Source organism: Triturus cristatus, chromosome 3_1 (genome assembly GCF_964204655.1).
Source record: "Triturus cristatus chromosome 3_1, aTriCri1.1, whole genome shotgun sequence".
Classification (NCBI taxonomy): domain Eukaryota; kingdom Metazoa; phylum Chordata; class Amphibia; order Caudata; family Salamandridae; genus Triturus; species Triturus cristatus.
In genome coordinates, this window is record NC_140583.1 from 242,456,652 (window position 1) to 242,479,752 (window position 23,101).

Consider the following 23,101-nt stretch of genomic DNA (forward strand, 5'->3'; position numbering starts at 1 on the left):
GGGCCATAGTAGCCCGCAACTGTAAATTTATAAGACTGGATTTTAATTTTAGCTATAACCCATCTCCCCATTTTATCTACCAAGCTAGTCTCTAAAGAAATAGCCAATTTATATTTTTATAATGATTGCTACGCCTTTGGATGGACATGATTGGGTTGTACAAACCACATCTTGGATCCACTTCTTAAATTTGCATAGTTGTTGTAGCTCATTTTCAAATAGATGGGGTTCTTGTTGTATAAGAATCTGCTCTGGAGTATCTCTCAAATATTGAAAAAAAATGTGCATTCTATAATTTGTTCTTAGACCATTTAGGTTCCAAGAAAGTACCTTTAATTTAAAATCTTGATCTCCTGGTGGATGGCTCATCTCTTGGATGTCTTCCTTATAAATTTGATTTCATTATGGCGATTTGGACATTTGTTTTTGTTTTTTCCCTCTGCTCCCAACCCTGTGCTCCCCTCCCTCTCCCTAACCCCCTCTAGTGAACCCTCCCCTGGAGAACCCCTCATTCCTTCTTCTATGGCCTCTACCTAGGCCTATGGAGCCCCCCCCCCTTCAGGTCAGGACTCGGATGTGATTTAAAAAAAAAAAAGTATCAAGATAAATTTACATTTCGGAGGCTGTTTATTTCTTTATTTAGCTGTCTCATGGTCTCCCGATATTGAATGTAGAAAACTTTCAGCATCTTCTACCCTTCTGAATGTTTGCATCTTATTGTTATGCATGACCTTCAATGATGCTGGAAATGTTAGTTGTGCCGTAGCTCCTATTTTCTTTAAAGGGTCGATCAGTTTCCCCAGCTCCCATTGTCTGGATGCAGTAATTGCAGAGACGTCTGAGCGTATTTGAAATGCTACATCTTCTGCATAGAGAGAGTTTAATTTGAGGGCTTTGTTTAAAATTTCTTCCTTTAAGCTGTAAGTTAGGAAATGCACTAACATTTTCCTGGGTCTCGTTTTATTTGTACTACGTCTGAAAGGATCCCTGTGCACTCTTTGTATATCGGTCCTAAGTGCTTCTTCTGAACAGTCAATATGAGTTGCCTGTTTTATAAGTTTTATTACAAACTCTTTCAGATTATTCCCTTCCATCCCTTCCGGGACTTTAAGCAGACTTTCTAGCGACTCTAGTTTATCTTGTATTTCTAGCCCTTTATCTCTTAATGTAGCTATATGCTTTGCATTGTCCTCCGTCTTTGTTACTAAGTCAGCTACCGTCTGTTCAAGGGCGTTTGTTCTAGCTGCCTACGTGTCTAATTTAACTTCGAATTTTTCACACGAAGTTTTAATATCCGCCTGATTATTTTCAGAGACTAAGAACCTCTCTCTCATCTCTTTTGCTAGTGCTTGTATTAAATTGCACATTGAACTTGGTTGAGGATTGTTTAAAGCATTGCCATTGTTCTCTCCTATATTGATTTTATTGGGCATATCTTGGTGTCATGTTGGTAGCGCCTGGGGATCCGTGTTATATATAGCTTATCTTGTTCACCAGGGCTGCCCTGTATCTCCTGTTCCAAGTCTCTGGACATCTTTTCTGCTGTTTTTGACATCTCTATATCCTGTAGATTATCCTCTTGCAGTCCTTTCCCTTCCATGAGGGGATACAATTTGTTAGACGTAGGCATGCTGCTTAGGATAGTTTGGGAGATACTTTGGGGGATACTTGGGTCATATGTTAGATCCTGTGGCTGAATCTCGGCCCCTGGTTTTAACACTAGTGTAATGGGAGTAGTCTTGAAAATGTTTCTGAGGGACGGTGTTAATTTAGGTATTTGTTGGACTGGTAGTGCAGTTTTCTTTTAAGCAGAGTCTTTATGTTTACGTACTCCTATGCTTTTTGTTTTACTTTGTATTGGTTGTTTCTTTGGAATTTTTAATTGCGCCGCTCCCTGAATTTGCTTTTGAGTTGCTTCAGTTTCTTGTGTCCTGTGTCCTTTATCCTGTGAACCCAACATATGTGTTTTTAAATTAGAGCTTCGTAGGGTGTATCTAGAGTGTGTCTATCCTGGATCTATGTATATCGAGGTGTTAGCCAGTTTCCCTCCTATAGTGCTCTGCTTTCCTTCCTTGTATCTCCTCCTTAACCTTTTCTCTAAACCATTCTCAAATGGAATTTCCAGTTTCAACCCCCTCTCCTTACCCTTATTATTTGGTGGTTGGTGCTTCGTATCAAGTTCACTGTAGCCTGAGTTAGTTGACCTCACAAAAGGTAGACTACTTTCACCTTTGCTTCTCTCTCTGTCCTCTTCGCTTCCTTTACCGTTTTGGAAGCTCCGGAGGTGGATCAGATTTCCTGCTCTCCGTCTCAGACAGGCTGCAGCACAAGCCCAGATAAGCCCCTGGCTTTTACAGGCATCTGGCATTCTCCCCAGGCTCTCACACCTCCAATTAGCACCCCTCAGGTCTCCAGACACAGGCGCCAACTCCAAGTCCGCGTTTCCAATACGCGCCTCCCTACTGCACCGATAAACCATGCTGCGCCGATAATCTGGCAAACACCACGAAAAAATGTAAGCTCCTTCAAGCTCCATACCGCGGCTTTCACGTCTTCTGAGCCTCCGTCGCGGCACCATTGCCGGCACTCCCCGATGCACAGCACCTGAAGCAGCGCCTGAGGCGGCATTTAATTAGGAGCCAGCGATACAGGTGTGTGGGTATACTGCCCAAAGCAGAGGAAAAATCAGGGAATGTTACGAATATAAACTTACATTTGTGTATGGCCATGAGCTTCTTTAGTTTTGTAGCCTCCTTGACGCCAAATTTTGATGTTTTAACGTTTAATTAGTATTCCCGTCTTCCTGACCTGCGGGAGCCTCCGCGACCCACTACTCGCCAGCCGCCATGTTCTCCGCCAATCGGCCTACAAAGTCCTGTCCCACATACTTGGTGGAACAATTCCCCATTGAACAAGAAACAATTATTCTCAAGACAGATCAAAATCATATTTAACAGCATTTGTGTATGGTGCCGTAATTTCACAGGACGACTGCCTAAGTAGTATTTTATGGCATTCAAACCGTCCTTGTGACGAATGCTTGTATATAGGGTTACAAAAGGGGGTGGTGATGGACGGAGCATCAGAACCAATCAAACACTCACACCCAGTCAACAGATCTGGGTTTGATCCATCACCGTTCTTTAGCCCACTCTGCCACCCCAGTTCAGACATGGCCATATGCAAATCAGTCTGACCCTGTGCCTCATGGGAACAGTCCAGCCCGAACTGCCAAGCCATGCCTTCCCTGGACCGGAAACAAGCTACCTAGGACCGGTTTCTGGCATTTCAGCCGTCTTCAGCCAGGCTTGCTTGAATCCAGTGGCAAAGTGAGCAAGGGACTCACGTCTGAGCATACCCTGCCAACTTATGGCGAACAAAGCGGTACAAAAGGGGGTGGTGATGGACGGAGCATCAGAACCAATCAAACACTCACACCCAGTCAACAGATCTGGGTTTGATCCATCACCGTTCTTTAGCCCACTCTGCCACCCCAGTTCAGACATGGCCATATGCAAATCAGTCTGACCCTGTGCCTCATGGGAACAGTCCAGCCCGAACTGCCAAGCCATGCCTTCCCTGGACCGGAAACAAGCTACCTAGGACCGGTTTCTGGCATTTCAGCCGTCTTCAGCCAGGCTTGCTGGAATCCAGTGGCAAAGTGAGCAAGGGACTCACGTCTGAGCATACCCTGCCAACTTATGGCGAACAAAGCGGTACAAAAGGGGGTGGTGATGGACGGAGCATCAGAACCAATCAAACACTCACACCCAGTCAACAGATCTGGGTTTGATCCATCACCGTTCTTTAGCCCACTCTGCCACCCCAGTTCAGACATGGCCATATGCAAATCAGTCTGACCCTGTGCCTCATGGGAACAGTCCAGCCCGAACTGCCAAGCCATGCCTTCCCTGGACCGGAAACAAGCTACCTAGGACCGGATTCTGGCATTTCAGCCGTCTTCAGCCAGGCTTGCTTGAATCCAGTGGCAAAGTGAGCAAGGGACTCACGTCTGAGCATACCCTGCCAACTTATGGCGAACAAAGCGGTACAAAAGGGGGTGGTGATGGACGGAGCATCAGAACCAATCAAACACTCACACCCAGTCAACAGATCTGGGTTTGATCCATCACCGTTCTTCAATAGTCAACAATAGGAAATCTTCCTCACATGGCACATCATATACTTTCCGTAAGAAGTCCCCAGTGTCTTGAATAAAAGATGGAACCTTACTCACTAGAGGAAAAAGAAAAGAATCAACATATTTAGAGGTGTTTTCTAAGGCACTGCCTATGGCTGAGAAGATTGGGCAACCAGGGGGATTTTCAATATCTTTGTGAATTTGGGGTATTAGCTATAGCACAGGGGTGGTAGGATTACTGATTTTTAAAAAGACATTTCTTCATTACTTATTAATCCTTGCCCATGCCAGTCCTGGAGTGATGCATTATATGTACGATGGCACTTAATCATTGTCTCTTCCTTAACTCTCACATAATTCAATCTGTTATTCAGTTATTTGTAGGATTCAGTAAGATATTGGTGTCTACCCCAGAGAACCACAATACCACCTTTATTAGCATTACGAACAATGCAATTATTGTTACTTGCTAGTTTGTCAACCAATGTGTATAATCTTTAGATTGTTGAGAAAAAGGTTGTTTCTTTGCATTTATTGTCTTACAAAGATTTTTGACTTCGTTAACCACCAAATCATTGAAAACGTATAGGGATCCCTGGCAGTCATTGGGATGAATTTAGAAGTGGATCTGAACTTGGTAGGTAATTCACTGCTTGGATATTGGATATTGGATATTGGATAGGTATTTATAGAGCGCAAACGTTCGCTCCAAAAGGAGCATCTTGGCGCTGTAAAACCTGGGACCAGATCACTGGAAAGGTGGTGGGGGACTAAATGGCTGCTTTAGTCCAGTCATCAGAGAGACTAAAAATCCACGTTTTGAGGAGCTTCCTAAACGGCTTCTCATGCGTCTGAAGTCTAAGATGCCTTGGCATACTGTTCCAGGCTCTAATAGCCAGGGTACTGAGTGTTTTTCCGCCTTTGGACTTCAGGTTGAATTTAGAGGGGGTCATGAGGTTTTCTTGAGAGGATCTGAGAGTGCGACCCGGGGTGTAGTGAGGGAAGCGTCTCGACAGGTAGACTGGACCGGATTTGTTGAAGGCTCGGAAGGCTATAACGAGAATTTTAAAGAGTATTCTCTTGTGCAAGGGGAGCCAATGAAGGAATCTGAGGGCAGTGGAGATAGAAGATTTGCGTGGGAGTTTTAAGACAAGACGCGCGGCAGTGTGCAGGACACTTTGCAGTTTCAGTCGGGTGGACTTTTTGGTCCCTGCCAGGAGGCCGTTACAATAGTCCACTCGAGAGAGTATGAGGGCTACCACAATGGTCTTTCTGGAATCGAGCGGGAGGAAGTCAAAGAACTTTCGCATGGATTTTATAATGCCGAAGCATTTACCTGCTACAGTTGCGACGTGGGAATCGAAAGAAAGATCGGAATCGAAAATAACTCCGAGGTTTCTGGCCGATGAAACTGTCTGAGGTGGGGCAGCAGAGTTATCAGGCCACCACAGGGCAGGACTGAAAGATGCATTCTTTCCAATGGGCAAGATCTCGGTTTTATTCGAGTTGCAGCGGAGATGGTTGGCGTCCATCCATTGAAAGACCGCTGTGAGGCAGCGCTTGAGATTAAGTTCGGCCGAGTTGGAATTGTCGTTGAGAGGGATGACAAGCTGAGTATCGTCAGCATAAGACGTGACAGTTATGCCAAACGATTCTATAAGTGAAAGTAGGGGGATGAGATATATATTGAATAGGAGGGGACTAAGAATGGAGCCCTGGGGAACTCCACAGAAGATCTTTTTCTCTTTCGATTGGAAAGGACCCAGTGAGACGGTTTGAGATCTGTCACTGAGGAAGGAACTGATCCAGGCAAGGGCCGAGTTTGTGACGCCGATGTCCATAAGTCTGTTGAGCAGAATGGAGTGGGAAATAGTATCGAATGCCGCCGTGAGGTCGAGAAGGATCAGTATGGCCTTCTTCCTCTGATCTTGTAGGTTTTTGATGGTATCGGTCAGCTCGATCAGGGCGGTCTCGGTAGAATGTCTAGACCGGAAACCGGATTGCTGGGGGTGAAGTAGGTTGTGGGCATCAAGGAAGGACTTGAGCTCTTTATGGACTAACTGTTCTGTTATTTTGCCCAGCGCAGGTAGCAGGGTGATGGGACGAAGGTTAGTTAAGTCAGAGGGGGGTTTGTTTGCCTTTTTCATAAGAGGTTTAACCACACCCTTTTTCCAAGCGAGAGGGACAGAGCCAGATTTGAGGGAGAGGTTGACTATTTCATTAATGATGGGGTTGATTTCATCAATGATGGTGTGGAGGATCTTGGGGGGACAAGGGTCAGAAGGGGAGCCCGATTTGCATGAAAGGATCGCTTCTCTGGTCTGAGTTAGGGTCACCGGGGTGAAAAGTTTAAGGCTGTTTGCGGTCGGGCGAGATTTGTCTAGCTCCGAGATTGAGTACACCGGAGGGGAAGGGGGGAAGTTTGTGTGGATAGAGCTGATTTTTTCCTCAAAGTAGTCGGAGATCTTATCACACAGTTCTTGGGACGGGGGGATCTCTGGTTGAAGAGCTTTTGGTTTGGTGAAAGATTTTACTATGGAGAAGAGGGTTTGTTGTTTTTGGCTGGCCTCTTTAATGGCGTTTACATAGTAGGTTCTTTTTGCTGATTTAATGGTTGAGAGATAATTTTTCCTCTGAAAAATGTAGTTGTTCCGATCGTCATTTTCGTAGGATCTACGCCATTTACGTTCTGCTTTCCTGCAGAGTAGGTGTGCGGCGGTAAGATCAGGCGTATACCAAGGGGCTTTAATTTTCGTTTTCTTAAGGGTGTTGTCTTTTTTATTAGGTGGACATCGTTTTGAGATTTCTTGAGAAAGCCAGTTGTTAAGAGAGACTGCATCTTTATCGATGTTACCAGAGGAAGGGGAGGCGTTAGTAGGGGAAAAGGGATGAGAAATAAAACTTTCCTGAACAGTTTTCCAATTGATGGAGTGAATGTGTTGGAGAGTTGGTTTTTTGCAGTTAGAAGGGGGGATGTTGAGGATATGGAACAGGATCAGGCTGTGATCAGTCCAGATTTGGGGAATGGGAGGTAAGGTGGAGATGGCTGGGAAATTGGAACAGACACCATCCAGGGTGTGACCAAGGGAATGAGTGGGCAGCTTGACGCTTTGTTGCAGGTTGAAAATATCCAATGTCTGCTGCAGATTACTGGTGAAGGGGTCAACAGGTATTTCGAGATGCAGGTTAAAATCGCCCAAGAGGGTGAAATGTGGGTATCGGAGTAGGAAGTGTCCGAGTGCGTCATTAAGGGAGCCGAGAAATTTCGCGGCATTACCAGGTGGGCGGTAGATCAGACCACCTGAGAAAGAGAGGGTCTGACTGAGTTTGATGGAGAAACCTAGTCCCTCTGCATCAGTGAGGTCGAGGCAGAAGGTGTGGCAGCTAAAGGAGTTCCTTAAGATGAATGCAACGCCTCCTCCTCTACCTTTCAGTCTATCCTGTCTGTGAAAGGAGTAACCTGGGGGGAGGGCGATGGCTATATCAGGGTTACTGTCTTCAGTGAGCCAGGTCTCGGTGATCATGAGACAGTCCAGGTCATGGTCGATAATGAGGTCGTGGATATCCTGACTGTGTTTGCACATCGACCTGGCGTTTATCAGACCTCCTGTAAAGTGAGGTCGTTTGAGGGATGTTGGCTGCTTGGTGGCGAAGTTGAGAATCCAACGACATTTGTTACAACTGGTGGAACCGAATACTTTAGAAAGATCAAGTTTGCAGGGGCAGTCAGATCTGCCTCGAAGTTTGAGAAGGTCATTGGGAGCATACCTGATGTTTAGAGGATGTTGGGCAGGGGTTCCTGCGCCTGGCGCGGTCTTGGCGCGGACGGGCGCAGACGGGCTTCCCTTAGGCGCGCCTTCGGCGCGCAAACGGCGCTCCCGCTGCGCTCGTCCGCTGCGCGTCCTATGCATACACATTTATGTTGGAAGGCGGGGGCGTGGCCTGAGAAAGGGGCGGAGTCTGCGCGCACGCAGGTGGCTATGGCGGCTGCAGGTGAAGAGCGATGAAGGGCGCGATGCAGCCCAAGTGATCAGCTTTGCGCGAGCGCTACGTTGTGCTTTAGTTTATTACAATACCTTTGGCGTGCGCTAGTTCCACTGCATGATCAAGAGTGCTGGGCAAATCTTGTGTTGTATTGATGTCCCACGCGCTTCAGTTTCCAATTCACTCATCTTCAGCATTAGATTCATGTCATCTACTGCTAAGTTGCATTGCTGTTCCTGTGTTGTGCCTTGGATTGCTGTATCTGGTTGCTTTTGTGCTACTGCAAAAAAATTCTTAAACTTCAAAGTCCTTACAAACTTGAAGATATCCACTTTTGCTTTACATAGTCTATGTCGATCTTAGGGCAATATGAGAGTCCCAATTTCAAAATACTTTTCTCTTTGTCAGACAATACGATGTTTGTGAAATTAACAATCGTTGTTTTAAATATTATCGTCTATTTGCTCAATTTGGGCTTGGACTTCTCGCCTGTGGAGACACTGTTTTTCCCCTTTGCGCCTCTTCATCCTCTGCCTCTTGCTCTTGGTGGCCTGGTGTCTACTGGTGGCAGTGGGCAGAAATTGAAACGTCTTTCTTCCCTTAAAAAACCAAATTTGTCAATTAATGATGGCATTGGTATTCCCATTGGATTACTTGGCCCTTTTTCCAAGTCGGTGTCCAATTCAGAGCTTTGTATGCTGCTGTTCTGTTGACCTCCTTTGCTTATAGCATTCATTCTCTGCCTTCTAAGGTCTTCACATTTTTTGGCGAATGTAAAAATTTGACCTCGGTCATAATCAGTCTTGTCTCGTTGGAATTTCTGTGCCTTTCTCTCCTTAATAGTTGTCTCCAATTTGGTTAGATGCTCCTTCATTTCTGTCATGAATTTGGTGATAGCCTCTTGATCAGCCTCTTTGCAAAGCATGTCTGAGATCTGCTTGATTTCTTCCAGGATCTTCACGTGGTCGATTTCTGCGTATTTGATAAGGATTACCAACATTCTACTAGAAGATTCCTGGTTGTTATCGGCCCATTCTCTCAGCATGTTGGGATTAGGGTCCTCGTAGGTGGGAGCTACTAGGATCCGAAGTCCTCTTGGGATTCTTTTTACCTCCAGATAACGTTTCAGTGATTTAAGCTTCCCACCATATGGACAGTTCAGACCGTTTAAATTTTTCCAATCTTTTAAATCTTTTATATCAGCCTCTTTGGTACTAGTGCCTGCCGCAGCCGTTCTTCTCTTAGTTGGCGCGCTGTCATCAAATATAGATAACGCTGCTTCCTCCCATTCCTTAACTTCTGCAGCTGACATGATAATAGAGAAAATTGCTCGTAGATTTCTATCACGTAAAGAACCACCAGTGTCCACCGTTTCAAAATGATCGTGATTTATTAATGAATCACTGGCTTTCCCTCTTCCCTCTTCTAATCTTTAGAGCCTAGTAAGCACTGTGAATTGTTTACCCAGTAATGATTGTCTGCTTTCTGTAAATATATGAATTAATATACTTACGTATCAATTAGAGAACTACAAGTCTGTCTTCACGTTTTATGAAACTGTAGTTCACATGTGACACAATTGTATTCACTGTTAAAAACGGTAAAACATCTTTATTGAATTGTTAGTGAGCAAGCCTAACATTATCAGCTGACATTAAAGACAATTTTCCGTAAAGATACGGCGTCGGCTTTCCTTTTTGGAAGTGTGGCAAATATATATATATATTTATATATATTTATATATATATTTACATGGAGGGGGATACGTGGTTAAATTAAATTGCTTCCTAAACATCCAAGATTGCCTACAATAAATATAATGAGTGCATTTGGTGTACTTTCATCATTATTTTTAGCAGTTATCTAGGAGACATTGATATGGTTTCTTGCTGTCATTTCTGCAGATTCCTCAGGTACTCCCTACAGAGTTTAGACACTAATTCCATAGATTTTCATATTTTTTCAAACTTAGGGGGATATTTACAAGTCCCTATCGCCACCACAGTGTCACTTTTCTCGATGTTGTGGTGGCGATAGGGGCTTCACCTTATTCACAAGGCGGAGTTAAGCCACTTAACATGGCTTAACGCCGCTTTGTGAATAAGGCACCCTTTCACGCTATACTTAGTGTGAAAGGGCGGACAATGGGTGTTGTGGTGGGAGTTCCACTGCAACACCCATTGATTTTGACGTTGCCCATATTTGCAAGGGTGGCGTAAATATGAGGCAGCGCAAAATGTAAACCAGGTAATACCTTGTTTTACTCTCGTGCAACGAGGAGAAATATTTAATTTCTCCTTGTTTTTTCTGTTTCCATGTGTGCTGCGTTGTGCAGCACACATAGAAACTGCGAAATGTCATTACTTGATTATGTGCAGGACGGTGTCCAAAAATCAAGTTTTGCAACTTCTTAGTGTGCTGCATTAAGCAGCATTCATAGAAGTTTCAAAACGGAATTTCAGATTGTTTATGTGCAGAAAGGTGTTCCTACCTGCACATAAACAATCATTCCCCTCAATGCAGGCACTCGTGCACTATGGTGCAAGGGTGCCTGCGATGGCTCTAGGCAGCTAAATAAGCGCCAGTGCAGGGGGAAACGCAAGACTGCACTGTATTCTTGTAAACACGGCCCTGCGTTTCAGAAGTGGCGGAGCGCAGCATGAAGCCAAGGAGGCTAACTCCGCTCTCTGCCACTTCCTTGTAAATATGCCCCTCAGACTTGCTTAATTTAGATATTAAGCAACATTTTAGCTAAGCAGTTTATACAAGTTGGTTGAAATTTCTTAACATATTAAAAATCTATGGCAGTATGTGTTCAACAAAATATATACATTGCATGATTTAATTGCAAGTAAAAGCTGCACTTTTTCTACAAATATTGATTGACCAATACTGATTCTGCTATTGGATTAATGCCAAAATGAGAATTTACTTTTAAATGTTATCAGACCAAAAAACATGCAAACATGTTGGATTGCAAACCGCATCAATGAAGAAATTATTAACATATAATTTTTTCTTTCCTTTTATTTTACAGGATACTGCAAACACATCCTTTCATCATTTGTACAACTCTTGCAAACTAGGTGATATTTCAGGAAAAAACTTGCATTTTTCAGACCATGCATTTTACAAACTTCAATCTTTTATGCTTTAATATTGAAGTCTGGGTTCATCAATGAAACTTGCAGTGTCTACATCCTTAAAATTAGTGTAATAACAGTGACCAAAAGAAGTTCATGTGAAAATGCATACAGTGCCCTTAAACTATGCCAGGTGAAGGCACAACAAAATATATTAACACTTCTTTGGTCAACTCGATATTCACAATTGAATATACAAAATTCAGAATCTAGGAGTAAGGCTTTGCGCGCTACTATTTTGTAGTGAGTTTGTTTTTTTATTTTTATTTGTTTGCTTGCTGTCTCTGAATCATTCTTGTGCACAAAACTATATATTTCAACCTCCTTGTCTATTTGTATTTATTATATTGAATCATCCTTTTTGTGTGGGGCACGAAACAGTTGTAAAGATATTGGGGCAGATTTACTAAGCATTTCTGCAACTCATGCTTGCAGCTGTGTAAATGTAAAGTTGGGTTTCCTGAACAACAAAAAAAAGGGTATTCACTAATTGTATTACCCAATGCCCATTTGAACTTGCACGTCCTAAAATTCTGAGCTGCACCACCAGCTCATTCACGAGAAGGGAGCTCATGTCGATGGCACTGGCCTAGAGGCACCACATCCTCTGCCTTGACAGATAGAGCTGTCTGCTAGATCATATGTGATCACCAGAAAAAGAGTTTTAAGAAGCAGTACTGAGAGAGAGGCTTTAGCTCTGGCTACATAGTGATTATCTTCCCTATAAGTATTTAATTGGACAAAAGTTGTTGTAGTCCACGTAAGAAGTAGTGCCATTGCTGGTAACTGGCAGGGGCCTTGTTGACAAAGACGCTGGATACAGTAGAAAGGGGCTTTGCATGGTGAACCTCCGTAACCAATACATTGGAAAACAGTTTCACATTGTGAACTCTGCTTTACGTTTTGAACTTTATGGCAAATAAAATAGGTAGCTATTTTAAATTCTGATCTCTCTGACAAATACAATAAGCGTTTGTCATTGTGTACTCTACACCAAATGCATTTTGAAGGGCTCTAAAACAAGTGCCCCTTTTTAGGGTTCATTAGAGTAGATGCTTAGTGCATGTAGTGGTAGACTTAATGTTCATGTCCATGTATCCCTAAATGTTTGATTCATCCTTCTTGGCAGAGGCCATATGGTCATGTTTTTCTTCATGTTAAAGCCATCAGGATTGATTTATTAATTATTAAATGTTTTAGCAAGGACAGAAGCTCTCCATTTTACATTGTGACTGACCTGACAATCCTTGTAGACTAAACCTTTTTGATTGTGAAAAGCCTTATGTGTTGTATTAGACCCATATGGATTGCTCTTTTTAAGGGTTAGGGCCTAGTGGTGCGCAGATTGTTGCATGCAATGTTACACATTATAGAAACAGACTAGATTGATTGAGTTAGTTGCCTCTTGTGGTATTTTCTTAATAAGGGCTCTGCCTTGTAATTCCACATGAAATATTGTAAATATTTGTAATATTGTGTTTAGTATTTAGTTGCGAGTGTGTTAATGTAATTTTCATTTTGAAGAAAAAGACCTGGCTAGATACTGATGCATTGTTATTTTTGTGGGTTGCTGACTTTCTAGTCCTCAGCACGTACCTAAGTCAGCCTTTGACTGCTCTGCCATGTTACCCTGAGAGTCAAGTGCTATAAGGTGTACTTGGGCCCTAGTTTAAGGATATATGGCATGGAGGTCCATCAGTGTGAGAGGTGAAAGACACCCATTGGCACAAATGGACTCCCGTAAGGTATGACTGAGATGTGACCTCACAAACTGGATTTTTCAAATACAATAGGAAGGGATTTGTTTGTGAACTCTCTAATAAATGCAATAGGATGAGAGGTTACATTGTGAACTCCTTCACAGAAAAAATAGTAAACGTTTTTACATTGCTCTAATAAATGTTGTAGGAAGGTGTTTTACATTGTGTACTCCGTGGCAAAAACCACAGGAACGGGCTTTACACTGTTAAGTCTCAGACATACAAAATAAGAAGGAGGTTTACATTCTGTACCCCGTGACAAACACTGCAAGAAGTGGCTCTGCGCTGTGAACTCTGACACATGCAACAGACGGGGGTTACATTGGCAACTCTAACAAACATTATTGGAAGTGTTTTTTCATTGTGAACTCTGTGATAAATACAACAGGAAGGGGTTCACATTGTGCAGTCTATAACAAGCATACAAAGTAGCTTTACGTTTTTAACTAACAAAAACTAAAGGAATGCATTTTACATTATGAACTTTCTGATAAAAAGTATAGTAAGTGGTTTTCCATAAGGACTCTTTCACAAACGCAATTGGAAAGAGTATACTTGTATGCTTTCAGTCTGCCTTAATTATTTGATGAGTCACAGTCATGTTTATTTCAATGTTAAAGACAATAGGCTTTATTTATTGATTATTAAAACTGGTTACAAAATCCGTAAGCTTCTTATTTTACATTGTGAAGCACTTGACAAGCCTATTTCCTTCATTTGTTGGTTGTGAAAATCCATATCTGTTTTATTTGCTGTTTTTTGGCTAGGGTCTACTTGTGCGCAGAATGTCACATGTTACCTCACTGATAACAGGAACAGGCTAGTTTCACAACATTAGTTGCATATGTGATATATCTTTAGGATACATGGTATGTATCAGTCGCTATTCTGTAAGGCACCTTTTGTAGGGGTTCCAATCTGTAATTCCACCTGAAATCTTGTAAATATTTATAACTTTGTGTGTAGTATTTAGTTGTGTGTGCATTAAAGTCGGTTTCCTTTTTAAAAAATTCTCTGGCTGGACATTGATTTATTGTTATTTGTGTACATTGCCGAGTTCTGAGTTTCTAGCCCACAGCATCTCCTTGTATCAGCCTCGAACTGGTCTGCCACATTACCTAGAGAGTCAAGTGATGAAAGAGATACTTGGACAGCGTTTTGAGGGTCTGCAGTATGGAGGCCCCCACAACACTAGAGGTGAAAGACCCCCTCATGGACAGCTTCTAGAACTATTAACTTCTGACTGCGCTGAGACCTCCCACGCCTGATTTTTCAAATGGAGTATGAAGGGGGTTTACATTCTGAATTCCACAACAAACAGGTTAGGAAGGGGATTTGTAGGGCAAACTCTCTGCAAAGTATAAAAGCGGGGGTTTTACTTCGTGAACTACTCTGACAATTTCCTAAGGAAGTTGTTTTGCTTTGTGAACACTGTAACAAATGCATAAGAAAGATGTTTTAAATTATGAACTGTCTAACACATACAGTAGGACGGAGTTTCACATTGTTAAATCTCAGACAGTAGCAAATGATATGGAGACATCACATCACCCTGCCTTTAGATGCTCTACATAGGATAACTAATGCTTGCAGAAATACATTATATTCAATTCAGTTTGTTTAATCCAAAGGTATCTTGTTAAAAAACATGCTTAATAGAGAACTCATTCCCAGTCTAGGCCACAAAACTCAAACTCTGTCCCAAAACACATTTATGGCAATGACGAACATGCAAAGTTCAGCAAAATATCTCAAACATTGACTCGACCCACATGTAAAATAATAAAAGAAAGTTAAACTAACATCCCAGATTTGGACAACATGCAAAACGACCCTGCATTACAGAACACCTGAATGGAGAACAACAATTTCTACCTCAATTACTGTTTATTCCAGCACACATCTTCTTGAGATGCTGCAAATCGACTCCATCAGGCAACAATTGCCCGAACCCATAATGTCAGTTTACCAAGAAAATAACTGATTACAGGGGGTTAGGCGTTCATACAATCCCAGACACCTGCATTCCTGTTTAACATAACAAATGTAACCCACTGCAAACGTAACATATATAACTAACTTGAAAAGCCTCAGCTACCAAAAGGACAAACATTATTTCTCCAATTCCCAATGAACATATACTCACCTGCGCATAACAGTCGCTTAATTCTGGATTCAGGTTCTTAGGGGCTTATTTACAAGCCCCTTGCGCCACGTTTGCGTCACTTTTCCCATGTTAAAAGGGACGTAAAAGTGGAGCAAGGCACGTTCATATGATTTGTTCCCTCATTTAGGGGACAAATACAATGCAAACACTGGACACGGGGCAGATTTATTATTTTTCACGTAACGCACTGCAGCAGCAGCAAATGCTGCACTACGTGAAAAGGAGAAAGGATGAAAGCGCCCTATTTACTAAAATAAGGCACTCTCCTCCCCTCTTACTAGCTCTAGCGCTTAAAACAGCTGCCGTGCGCCACCGAGACACCTTTTCGCCATGGTGCACGGGTGTCTCCGTGAGTCTAGGATAGGTTTTGTACTGGAATGGTACCCTTCCAGTACAACATACAATGCAGAGACTCACTTTAAAAAATGTCCCACTTTGTAAGTGTGTTATAAAATGTAGCACACATGAAAGTCGGAAAAGAAAGGAGAAATATAAGCATTTCTCCTTCCTTGCACCTCCTGTAAGAGGGTGCAGTTTTAGCACGCTAAACCCAATCTACATAATTTAGTAAATTGGGTTTAGCATGAGAAACACTGGATGGTTGCATGGGAATGCCAATGCTCCACCCTTGGTATGCCACCATGGCACAATGTAATGCACAGCAGCACTATGCGCTGCTGCGCGTTACTTTTCTGTTATTTCCAGCGCTAAACAAGTTATTTAGCGCTGGAAAGTAAATTGGAAATTGGATTTTTGCCACTTTTGTGACTCAAACACGGCACAAAATCTTAGTAACTCTCCCCCTAAATGCAATTTCGAAGCATGAGTAGTGGTTCAGTAGTACTGAGCTTACGTAAAAGGAATGTTGGTATCATTGCTGTGATGGAATGAATTTGTGATTTACATCTGTTGGAGGTGTACTGCCATATCTTCCTGGATCAAATTGTTTGAAAATAACGCCTACCTCTTATTATGACTATAGTCCTCCCCTTCAGTGAAGCTCATCACATTCAGTCTTCTTCCAGCAATCATCTCCTAATAGAATGTCACCTCTCAAGCCCCCCTTTGATCAAAAAAGATAACCAATATCCATCGGTGCCCTTATCTATCTCTTGCAACATGCCTTATAAACTTCTGCTATGGGGCAGCCCTAGTCTCTCACAGAAATAGCAAACACTAGCTTGCTGTTGGTCCTGGCTCTCCCCAGGTCTTGCTACCTTGATAGTGACTTCATTACCTCCGTGGTAAACCCTTATAATGCTGGGAACTCCATGAAAAGTCTCAGAGCACTTTGTAGTGCAGTTGTGGCACCAGAGCAATCACCAGATGAAACCTACAATAAAGTTCTGTTCCTCCAAATCTACAGACTTGGAACTTGATTGAATACTAGCATTAAACACCTCGTCTAGCTGCCCGTTCTTCAAGTGAAAGGGCTGATAATATCCCTATTGTCTATGACTTAATTCCATACACACACAGAAGTTGAATATAATGTATTATCATGTATTGTAATGTAATATTTAAATTTAACAGATGTTATGCATCAGTATGATAAACCTCATGGGCTGTTGCTGTCATACGGACCTTTGTAAAGCCTCAGATACACAACACAGACCCAAAGTCATGGAGATCGCAATGTGACGATTCCCAACAGACCAACACACTTGTGATACATACTTCTACCCCAGTAACAGAGTACTGCTCAGATAACCTGTGCGGACCTGGAAAATTCTAGGGCCAAAATCCCAGCTCAAGTTCCTTCATCTTGTGTCCTGCAGACATCTCATTTCATACCGTTCCCACAATCGCACCCAGATCACGCTTAAATCATTCACCCCATTCACACATCTAATGCCTCTAACCTCATCCACGTTCCACTCACTAGAACACACACTCCTTCCACAACTCAGCACACTCAATCAATGCTCATCAATACACACTGCAATCCCACGCTCCAGACATCAATGACATCATCACAGAACACAAGTAAGATCCACTCTTCATCACGGAAGGCTAGTTCACATGCTCTTCAACACACATCGGGGTATCCTCATCCATGATGGTTGCAGTATCAAACGCATAGGCCCACACACTCAAAACAGGATGGGGATGTAAAGCTATACACAGAGCATGCTCGCCCGGCACTCTATCAACTCTACCACATGCTTGCAAGCTCTTCTCCTGCCACTTCCCTTTCTCAACATTCAGAACAGCTGTGTTTGATCTGATCTACAGGGATGCTTCTTGATAAATCAACGCAACCCATCCAGCTGGGTAATGACCAGCAAGCAGTTAACCCTTGAGGTACATGATAATCAGTGAAATCCTGTGGCTCATCCTCTGAGAAACACTCAGCCTCAGAGATAATTGAATGGCAACTCCATTAAACACTAAACAGATCCATCATTATTCAGGACTGACACATGACACCACTGTGACTCTTATCAATGAGAAACCCCATAACCATGCAAAAGTCACCCAAGATGACCAACGGTGCACACAAGCCCAAACCAATGGCAGAAAATCGTTTACTAATGCTCATAATATAATAATATATCATAACAAATGTGTGGATCATACATAAGCCATATTTTAGAGAGCTGTTATCCTGAATAATGCCCATCAGCCTGCCAGGAGGAGACTGTCAGTGGAGCACTATTTATTGTGGCAGGGCTCAACTCTCCTTGGAAGGGTAACAACAATTAGTGATCCATAGGAGACATAATTCAAAAGAAAATTGTACTTAAAAACAATTATAAATCAAGAATAAATCTCAAAAGAGTCTCAAAGATAATAATTGATCTAGAGAAAAGAAATAGTACTACTTTCTTACAAATAAAGGTTTTTAGTTCGTTCACTTATTTCAAAATGATGTTTCCCATGGAGTAGTACTTGTTGTAACTTGTTCATACCCAGGCTCACTTAGGGATTACAGGGTTGTCCTTCCCTGTTCTGTGGTGCACGGCTTGGAGGGGCGGCACAATGCTTTCTATACTATTGTTGTTTTCTTGCAAATGGGATCCTGTGATTGCACCAAGGAAGGCAATTGAAAATCCCTGCTAAAAATCTTTGGTGAGGTGCAAAAAAAGGCCTTTCAAGACATTGTCATCCTTGAAACGTGTGCGGTTACTGGAATAGAAACTTACCTGATTTATTATATGGGTTTCTTGAACTTTTTCTTTTACGTCCAGAAATCATCAGAAAACAGCACATGATCTGCCTGCACAATTTCAAAATCCAGCCCCTGTTACAACAGCGTCCAGAGAAGAAGGTTTTATGATACACTTAGAGGCTACAGGCAGTCATGGAATTGTAATATGAAAGAATAGGCTATCTGTTTTTAAGTTGCTTGGAATGTGAAGGGCAATGTTCTTCAAGACCCTATCACCTCCTCCATTAGTTGCAATGTTTTTGAAGCAGCTGTGGGGCTCTGGGCTACCTCACTCACCAGTTTAAGGGCTTCGTCCCGTCAGCAGGGTTGGCTCCGCCCTCTCACACCTGCGGGAGATTTACAGGTCCCTTTTGGCAAGCCTAGTAAGGGAAAGGCCTAGGCAAAAAGGTGGGCGCATATAGAGGCCTTCGAGAAGCTGTCTACCACAATCAGGGAGGACCATGGTTATAGCGCCACTAAACCTTATGATGTGGATGACTCCCTTCTGGCCTGACAGATTCATACTCTTCGACCACTGATCCCAGTTATAGCGACGAGGAAGATGCTCCTGGTCCTAGCAAGAGGAGGCACTCTGGGCGCCCCTCAGCGTCACTTTCCAATACCCCTAAGGTGCTGCGGACGATATTGTCCAGCCTTGGTCCTCCAGCTGGAGCCCTCCCAGGAAGTTGCTGACTACATTCAGAAATATATCAGGCAAGGTTTTGATACGGATGTGCATACCAAGATAAGCTCTGAATACCCTGGGACCGACCTAGCAGGAAAAGTCACTGGTGGATCCCACCTTGGTAACTTTTATGAAAGTGGGCCAAAAAAGGCTTTACGTAACTGCCAGGATAAGCTCCTGGCCATCACTTCGGCCCTTTAAAAGGATTCTGGAGCTGACCTTTCAGGCTAAGGAATCCAAAACACCCATTGATCCAGATCTCCTTGTTGGGTGGACCAATGTGTGGTCTCCCAGCTGCGAAACACCAATGTAGCCATTTCCACGGAGCACCGGCATTCCATCTTGATGCGAATCAATCCGCACTTGAATGAGTTGGCCTCCTCGGAGGTGAGGTCAGTGGCACAGGGCCTTCTTTTTGGTGGCCCTTCCGTTAAATATTTGGCAAAATTTGCAGCAACCTTCACCTCCATGGTTAAGGCCCAACTGTCCCTGAAGAAGGTTTTCCGTCACAATCTTGCAGGACCAGATGATTTATGGAGCAATCGTCAGGCCTTAGCTACTTCCAGGGATCTCAGCGAGCTTCTTTTTCTCCGCAGACGTGGGCGAGGTGAGAATTATTCCTCTTTCCGATGTAGTGTTGGTGGACTGGACAAGGTTGTTTTTACAAAATTGTCAATGTCTGACCCAAGACTTTTAGGTTCGTGAGGCTGTCCAAGGCAACAAACTAGAATTTTACAGCACCCCAACCCAACTGTGCCACCCTCAAGAACTGTATTTTTCCCTGCTAGAACAGGAGGTCATCTCGGCGGAAATTCAGGGGCTCTTGACAACAGAGGCCATTTGTCATTCTTCCCCTCACTCCGGGGGCTTCATCAGCACCATTTTCTTAATCTTAAATCTGAGGGAGTTCAATGCTTGGAGAGTGTTCAGACAGTTCAAAAGGGAGGGGATCCATCCCCCTCAGGATAGTCTGCAAGTCGGCGACTGGATGGTCCGGTTGGACCTTAAGGACGCATACTTGACCGTTCCCATTTTCTCGCTTCATTGGCGATTCCTCCAATTCATTTGGCTCGGTCACTGTTTCAAGTTAAAGGTCCTTCCCTATACTCTCTCGTCAGCTACTTGGTGCTTCACCAAGCTAAAGAGACCTATAGTAGAGGCTCTTCGCGCCAAAGGGGTGAGGTTGATCGTCTACCTCAACGGCCTGAGTCTTCTGGCCTAAGACCCGCAAACAGTGGGTATGCATTTGACCTGGGCAATACAACTCCTCCAAGACCTGGGATTATCATCTATCACCTGAAGTCTTGCCTGATCCTTTCACTTTGGGGTTCCAGATAAATTTGGTGTTATCCCAATTGATCCTTCCTGCTCAACAAATACATAATATCAGGAAGGAGTTCAGGGCTGCGTTAGCAACCCAACAGTCTCGTTGAGATCTGTGGCTCGGATTGTGGGTCTCTTGGCATCGTCCATCCAGGCCATTATTCCGGGTCCCCTCCATTACAGGGCTCTACAGATTCTCCAATTCCAACACTTGCTGAGGGCTTGTCCTATGCAGATCAGGTTCGCCTCTCGCAGGAGGCCAAGACAGAAATGACATGGTGACTCAACCACATGGAGACCTGGAACGGCAAAGCGATCTTTGGCAGCTGGGGAGACAGATGTGGGCCCCTGGTCATGGGGGTGGGGGGGTCGATGGTCTGAGTCTGAGCTTCAGCTCCATATAAACTGCCTGGAACTCCTCGCGGGTTTTTTTGTAATCAATAGTCTCTCCTCCTCTAGGACGAAATGTTGCATACTGCTGAGAATGGACAGCATCTCAGCAGTTCGTTATGTCAACAAGTTTGGTGGTACGAGGTCTCAGTTATTGGTGAAGATTGCCAAGGACTTCTGGCATTTGTGCCTTCAACATTGGATCTCAGTTAGTACCTGTCTGGGGAGAGGAACTCGGTAGCGGATTGGAACTCCCACTTTCAATGAGATTTCAGCGATTGGAGACTACACCCGAAGGTCTTCTTCAGTCTCAATCGCAGCGGGGCCGTTGTTGAATGAATCTTTTTGGTTCACGTCTCGATCGCCAGATTCCTCTATTCTTCAGTTGGAGGCTGGATCCAGAAGCAGTAGCAATGGATGCCTTCTGACAGGACTGGTCTCTCTAGCTGGGGTATGTTTTTTTCCCATTTAGCATTATCCATAGAGTCCTGTCTTAGGTGCAGAGTCAGAAAGCAGTAATTGTTCTAGAGACTCCATTCTGGAGAGCACAACCATGGTTCCCTTTAGGTGTGGAGCTGTAATGAAACACTCCTCTCTTGATTCAAGTTCACCGGACCCTGTGGTTGAACCCTGTAAGATAACCTCATCCGTTGATCTGCTTGGAGCAACTCCGATTGGTGGCCTGGAGGGCTTCTGGGCTACATTGCAAGTGTGAGGCGTTCTTCCCCAGTCTTCTTTCTATATCAACCTGGGGTGGCTTTCAGGCACTCACAAAAGTTATGCTCCGGCATGAGGATGATGGTCTCATTGGTGTGAAGAACGGGATTCCGATCCCACTAGAGCAGATGTCAGCCTGGTGATTAATGTCCTTTCTTGTTTGGCAACTTCTGGCCTAGCTTATAGGCCCATTACCAACTATAGGTCTGCTATTTCTGCAGGGCATCTCCCCATTTAAATGAAACCCGTTGGAGAACACCCAGTGATGTGTAAGCTGATGAGAACGCTTATGTAACCCCTTCAGGCCAGATATTCTGCGATTTGGGATGTTAATGTGGTTTTAAGATTTTTAGAGCGATGGCTGTAGAATAAGTGCCTTTCGCACAAGGAATTGTCTACTAAGCTTACGATGCTGTTTTGCCTAATATCTTATAAGAGAGTATTGGATGTTCCTGCTCTTGATCTATCAGGCAGGGCTTTTTCTCCAGACAAGGTCGACTTTTCCATTTCTAGACGACTAAGTGTAATACTAGGACAGTATGTTACACTGAATTCCCTAATAACGCAAAAATGTGTGTGGGACAATATCTTAGGGCCTACAGAGCAGCCACCGTGAGTCTTGGGTAAACCATGGGGGGCAAGTGCTCATTGTATTGCAGAAACCTTTCAGGCCTGTGGCGCCTGCTACTTTTGCAAGGTGGATGCATTGGTTATTGTCCAAGGCCAGTATTGATGTTTCCCTTTTTGGTGCTCATTCTGCCGGCAGTGCTATGGCCTCTAAATCCTTCGCTTTGGGTGCACTTTTAGAGGAAATTTTGAGAGCAGCGGATTGGTACTCTTAATCAACCTTCAGGTCCTTTTTCTATAAGCCGATTGTGGATGTCGCTTCACTAGTGGTGGCACAGATTTGAACAAGCATAATCGGAGCCTCCAGTCCTTAGATAGGATTAAGCAAATTCTAGTTTATGCAATAAGAATTTTCTATTCTAATAAGGACACGGAGGCGAGGCTTATCCCACCCTGATGTTTTATGTATTATGCATATACTTAAGGTCTAAGTATAATTTTCAGTGATAGTAATATTCATTTGTGATTTTTCTGGGTTTCCTGCCCTGGATGTGATGCTTATACTTATAATTTCTTTGCTGTTTTCCTATGCCTATATGTTTCTTCTTTGGTATAGATTTTATGGCTTCACTTCCTGATTTCACTGGAAACGACCAGAAATGGACGTAAGATGGACTGCTTCATGCAAGACATATCTCGAGCAAGAGTTCCGGTTATGGTGAAGACTGCCTCGTTCCTAATTGCACGTTTCGGAGGACCACTTCGGAGGTGGTCGACCTCTCCGGTTCATAGGTTTAGAGGGTCTTTCTCCTCATTTTTGGACATGGTTTTTCTTCCTGGATGTTTGTTTTGATTACAAAGAAAGAAAATTCTAAAATGGAGGTTCCTGGCTTATCAGTGATTGGCGCATGTGACTACTTATGGACTAATAGTTCATGGGTAATGTGGTTTATCTTTTGTATTGTTCTAATTGACTGATGTTAGTTTATACTGTAAAGAGGGAGAAGCATATTCCTCGCCTCCGCGTCCTTAATAGAATTGAAAATCTTCAGCCAGAGACACATTCTGACCCG

At 43.4% G+C, this 23,101-nt stretch overlaps 1 protein-coding gene across 6 annotated transcripts in view; it reads left to right on the plus strand.

The window, feature by feature from the left end:
- The window catches only part of NRG4 (neuregulin 4), a 198,773-nt gene extending 184,735 nt beyond the window's left edge, over positions 1-14,038 (plus strand). For all 6 annotated transcript variants that reach the window (XM_085643771.1, XM_085643775.1, XM_085643776.1 and 3 more), the window contains one exon: positions 11,163-14,038. The gene's annotated coding sequence lies outside the window, so the exon portion shown is untranslated. The remainder of the gene's footprint in view (positions 1-11,162) is intronic.
- Positions 14,039-23,101: the final 9,063 nt, after the last annotated feature.